The 6,190-nt window shown below is 34.9% G+C and overlaps 1 protein-coding gene across 1 annotated transcript in view; it reads left to right on the top strand.

Moving 5' to 3' along the window:
• Positions 1 to 719: 719 nt before the first annotated feature.
• LOC145662808 (uncharacterized) overlaps positions 720 to 6,190 on the top strand; it is a 42,756-nt gene continuing 37,285 nt past the window's right edge. The window contains exon 1 of the mRNA XM_081728701.1: positions 720 to 928. The gene's annotated coding sequence lies outside the window, so the exon portion shown is untranslated. The remainder of the gene's footprint in view (positions 929 to 6,190) is intronic.

Genomic DNA, 6,190 nt, shown 5'->3' with positions numbered 1-6,190 from the left:
AGTTTGGTTTTCCCAATCAGAAGATGTTTTTCCCAACCAGAAAATTCATTGTGAAGAGGATTGTGAAGGACTGTGCGCACAGAATTATTAATTCTTAAGAATTCCGCATCTCTAAACTTTGTATTGTGCTTACGAACATTCCTCGTGTACAGCCAAAGACAGTAGCAAGTAGAGTTTTCTTTGTAACTGTTCGTATTCGTTTCAGTAAATATGGGAGTGCTGTTCTTAAGTAAGTACATACCAAATATATACTTAATATTTTCTTTGTACCTTAGGTTACATTAATATTAAAATCTATCATGATGTCTAGGATAAAAATTAAATTTACATAATATTTATTTTACATTTTTTATGATTTCTTTAGGTTGTCCGTCCTGACAGAGGTATTTATAGGGTTTTTCCTCAGTCACACCAGGCAAATGCACAGATTGCACCTTTAACATAGGCCCTGGCCTACACCTTTCCATATCATATTCCCTCCTCTATCGCGACGCCTTAGATACCTAAACAACAAATCAAGTTCAAATTTTGCGTAAGCTCAAAGGAAGGTTTTCAGGTTTCTGCTTGTATGTGGTTATAAGATTGGGGTGAGGGGGTGGAAGCGAAAACGATTAAAAATACGTTTACTAAGTACTTGAACGGTTTGGATGAAGGGAAATTTTGTCCGGAAAAGGGAAATTCTGAAGCTTGTGAAGGGAAAACGGCTCTGAAGGAATTGGCATCACTGAATCGGATGCATGTGGCGGGCATTACATGAGACTAATGTTTATCTGTGCCTCTAATGAATAAGAAACTTCGTACGAGGTGGAAGGAAAAAGAAAGGACTAATGTTTATGCTGGCATACACAGAACGCTGAATAGTATAATGAAACTAATGAGAGTTCAACATCTGCTGTATGAATGTTGCATATTAGCCGTGAGTGAACATGTAAGTTTTTATATCTAGCTTCCAAAATTTGTTCTTCATAAGTACTCTGTTTTGCGATGTCGAGTACTCTATTTCACCCACATATTTTGCTATTTGTACTTGCACTAAAATTGTAGCAGTTTTCGTTCGACCGTCTTGCATTATGGCATTCATAAAAATTAAAGAAGATTTAACATTTTGTTCATGCTACCTTAGTTCACTGTTAAATGAATTCATATGCACTTGTCATCAGGAGATATACTCCCAGTGCGGGTACCTTATAAAGTATTTCGGATATAGTATACGTAAAGCCGCGTCAGTTCCCGAAGGAGCCGGACGCTCATACTTTTAGGGATTCTTCATTGAGTATCTACGAATTTACCAAGGGGGTAACAAAGCGACTTTGATTTACTTATCGACTGATACGAAAATAAAAATAGAACGTAACTGTACTTTATATCTGCCTGTGTAGTGCCCTTGTACTTTATGTATGACTATGTGTGTGTGTGTGTGGGGGGGGGGGGAATTTAACACATATCGCATGTCTTGTGCACATGGATACTTCTTACTATTGCACTACGTAGAAAATTTACGGTATTTCATGTAGAAGTAGTAATAGAGCACAGAAGAAAGCAGATCACGGCGATCAGATTCGGAAGGAATTACATTCCTAGTTGCCTTGGAAACCGATTTACCATTGGAGGGCTTAGTCAGTGTGGGTATAAACACACCGACCGGACATACTGAAACTACAACGCAAATTTTGTTACGTGACCGCTGAAAAGCCTGAATGCTGTGTAACTGAGTTAAAGAAGGGCGAAGCTAGTGAGACCGAAGTGGATCGTTAATAGGAAGGAGGCGCGTCAGTGGAGTTACTGAGCAAGAATAGTCAAAACAATCTCGATGCTGGTGTAGTTTTGGCGCCCCAAATTTTGGAAGATTTACTGGTGAAATTGAATGCTTTGTACGAAAAGATATATTCATAAGGAACATATTTCTGCAAGCGACAAAATTTTATACGAAGTAACACAGCTGTGTTTCAGGTTTACGAGTGTAAGGTTACTAGTGTAAAATCATTACAAGTGCTTCATGGTGGATAAAATAAGTGAGTGCATATGAAAGATGACTCAATTAGGTATTATTTTTCGCTGGTGGTGTATTTCTGTACAGTGTACAGCAGCTGTATTTTACGTTTAGAAGTGGAACGTTACTAGTGTAAAGCCGTGCTATTGAAACTCGCATATTTGCCAAATCCACTTCTTTTTCACTGTCCTCTCTTACACTATGCCCACCATCGCTGACACGCTTTCTCCCTTCGGACGCACCCCCGCGCTACCACGTGGGCCCACCAGCTTCGCCCTTAGCTGACTCGGTTAGATAGCATTCGTGCTTTTTAGTGGCCTCCTAGAACAGATTGGTTTGTACTTTTGCGCTGTAGTTCTTATGCCGTATATCCGGATACCGTATTTATATACAAATCGAAAAAGGATTGTAATTTTTCAACAATTATCTTTAGTGGCCCTCTTGAATTTTATCTATGCGAAGTGACATTTTCATGTCGCCCAGCGCAAAGAGACAATAAGAAGTAAATTAGTGAGAGGATTACAATTTTTCAGCAATTATTTCTAGTGGTGCGCCAAAACTACACCTACACGACAATCTCTGTTCCTCATGTTAATCGACTCCGCACATAGTTGTATCGTAGCACATAATGACAACATTGCTTTCGCATACAAACCCAGTCCGTCTTTGTGCTTTCATATACTAATTCAGTCCATCATGCATATAGCATTCACATACAAATTCAATCCATCATGGCTTGCTTATGAACTATTAAGTGCTTAGGAGTGTACAGCAAACGCAGTTCGGGTGAACTTCACAAAGCCCACTCCAGTTATAACAAAATGGTATTGGCTTGGAAATTGGGACTATTTTCGACCGAAGAAACACACCGCAATATTTAAAACAAAGACATGCTCATCGACAGAATATTTCAAGGGAAAAAAAAATAAGAAAAAAATGTAAACTGCATGTACTTTCTGATACCTACAAAGAGAAACTGGAGCGTGTATTATAAAGTTTATTCAAGGAAAAAAAAATAAGAAAAAAATGTAAACTGCATGTACTTTCTGATACCTACAAAGAGAAACTGGAGCGTGTATTATAAAGTTTATTCCCCGCGGTTAGAGTTTACAAAACCCGCTCCAGCTCTGACCCAATGTTCTAGATAACATCCTCTCCAATGAAGCGTGTAATATAAAGTTTGTTCCCGGGCGCGCTTCAGCTATAACCAGATTAACAAATGGGGGGGGGGAAGCCCCAATCCCTCAGATAATTTACGAAAAAAAAAAGCTATTACACATTTCCGTAAGGCAACACTACCTTTCTACCAAAATTGTAATACACTAAAGTAAAAAAGACTAAAGAATCAAATCGGCTATCAAAAAATCCAGAGCATGCATCAAAATTTGTCAAGCAAGATTAGGTGTCATAGTTCATGTTCAATTAAACTGTAGAGACCTTCCTTAACATAACACCAAGGTAAACAAAATGAACAATCAGCTGCACACGTAACTTTCATTAAAAACAAAAGCAAAACGAAAAAAAAATTCTCACAAAAGGCAATCAAAACACTTTACTCTATTAACCCTCCGATTACACCGAAAAATGTAATGTCCTCTATCCTTACACACCTTGAAACTTGCCACACACATACTGCAATCAATTTTCAAGTTAATTCAACCGTGACGCTCTGAAAACTTTAGTAATTCCTTCTTGTTATTATATGTCAGTAGAAAATTCATGTAGGTTAATATCATAACCATTTCACATTGCAGTCATAATACGAATTTATGAGAAAACACGTATTTGACTACGAAAGCAACAGAAGTATCACACACACACACAGCGCGCTCTACTATACGTGACACACAAGAACACGTGCTTGCGCTATACGTTATGGCAGATTCAGACGGTATTTAATCACGTGCAGCTAAACTAATAACGCCATCTGTTGATAGCTAACACTATAACCAAAAGTGAAACAAAAGAAGTAAATATAAACAAGAACTATTTTTCGACGCGGAAGACGACGGCACTGGAGCGTGTATTCTAAAGTTACCCCGCAGTTCTATAACTGAGAATTTACAAATGCTTATTTGGGCATTTGGAGTCAACAATTGGTCGTCTCTAAATTTACATGTGTAATACAGGTTGAAGTGAGTATATATTCTAATTATAATTATTTAAAAATGTTGGTTAAAGTTACCATTTATGTACATTAGTAGAAGAGTTGAAGAAGGGATGCCAATATATGCATAATTTCAAAGTACATGGTCACATTTTTCAATATTTCAGTTCACGTCTTTACTTGGAAATATACATGTATACGAGGTGAGAAATGAGGATTATATGTAAGGTATCTTTAATTTTGAATGAGACATGTAAGTCTTCTGTAAAAATAGAAACAGTTAACAAATAAAAAAATGTAGAAAATTAATAAGCATTTAGCATAGGCTAGTGATTGTTTGTCAGATGTTTCTTCATGCACATACCTTCATGCACCGTGGCTTTCTCTTGGGCTTGCGTGAGCCTTCAATATTTAACATGCTGCAATAGTATTATGTACATAGCAAATAAGTCTGTGCATTATGTATCGTGATAATTTATAATCAGATTCTGTAAAACCTTTTTCTTGGTGGTAATTCGGTCGAATAAGTTGGCTAAAACTTTTGCATTCAATTGTTAGGCTGCTTGGACGTACGTTTTTATTTATTTATTTACATAATTTTTTAAAGTCTATTCTTATAACTGTCTGCGACATTTCAATAACAACTATACCAGACATCCTTTCAATTGCATTGTAGGAAGCACTCATCATCCATATAGGAGATTTAGCGAGCATATTTGTTCTTGCCTTTTTGCTGTACAATTGTAGCGTTCAGTTTTTCCCCTACAATATTTTGAGTATTCTGTTCATAATGTTTTTGTATGTTTTCATTTGTTTATGTAATTATTATTGTTCACTCTTTTGGTTTGATGTGTTTTTGAAATTGTTTAACTAGTGTCTTTACAATTGTCAAAATTAGTTTTTATAATTTATATACTGTGCTTTTCAAAAGTATTTCCGTAAAAAAAAAAAAATAAGTTAAACTAATCACCATCCAAAATTGTGCGGCAAGTAAGGCGGAAAAATTAAAACATATTACATATCTAATAATTAGCCTTAAAACTCATAATGCATTAACAAAATAAATATATCTTTTAAAAAAATAAAACATTTAAAATACAACATTTCTTATAAATTTTAATCTTCAAAGTTATAAATACAAACTAACAACAAATCAAAGTAAAAATAGCAAGCGGGTATTAATATCATTATAGTGCTACTAGCATGTAGTTTTTGCACTTATAAATAATAATATTATTTTTAAAACATCAAAAAATACTAAAAACTCATCCGCATTCTTTAAGTATTACAGCACAGCTGCAAATTATTACAAGTGTAAACTTACTACGGTAAGATTTACAGCATACAGTATAAACTGTATAATAAATATTAAATAACTAATATTTTATTGTCCTTCAAAAATAACCGCTAGTATTTTTTCAATAACTGGTTCAAATTTAATATAAAGTATCATGTGGCAACAAAATTATAATAGCACAAGGCTAAAAGCAACGAACCTGAATACGTGAAGTAAAATTAGTTCCTTGATAAGTTTTTTTTTCTTCTTTTTATAAGAAGTGGCGACCCATAAAAAAAAATATAAGTAGTATTTTATGTCTGGGCTAGTACGTTTATAAATAATAAAAAAAAGACAACGCAAAAACAAAATATTGTCAAGCGTTTTCCAAATTATAATTTCCGTAGCATTACATAATAAATGGCGACCCAGCCAGGATATTTGCTTCTAGACGTTGACTGCTAGGTTTTGTTTCAATCAAGCCAAGATAGAAAGTATTTTTAATAGTACGGTTATGAACAATTTGTGTTTACTAAACTTTTAAGTGAGCTTCTGAAGGAAATTTAATAGTAAATATCAAAATGTCGAGCGATAGCAGTAGTGGAGAAAATTCTTACGACGAAAGTGTTGGACATAGTTGTTGCAATCGAAAATATAGGTACAGTGTAGCTTATAGTACCTGTAAACGCTGGTATCATTTAAGGTATCAGGGGATACCAAATACGGAATATAAAATACTAAAAATAAAAAGTGTAAAATGGAGCTGCTCAGAGTGTACGTTGAAAAACGGTACAAATAAAAAAAAATATAAATCGCC

This window comes from Thermobia domestica, chromosome 1, assembly GCF_964235325.1.
Source record: "Thermobia domestica chromosome 1, izTheDome1.hap1.1, whole genome shotgun sequence".
Classification (NCBI taxonomy): Eukaryota; Metazoa; Arthropoda; class Insecta; order Zygentoma; family Lepismatidae; genus Thermobia; species Thermobia domestica.
Note: the sequence above shows the minus strand (reverse complement) of the source record. Positions and strands in the feature narration are given on the sequence as shown.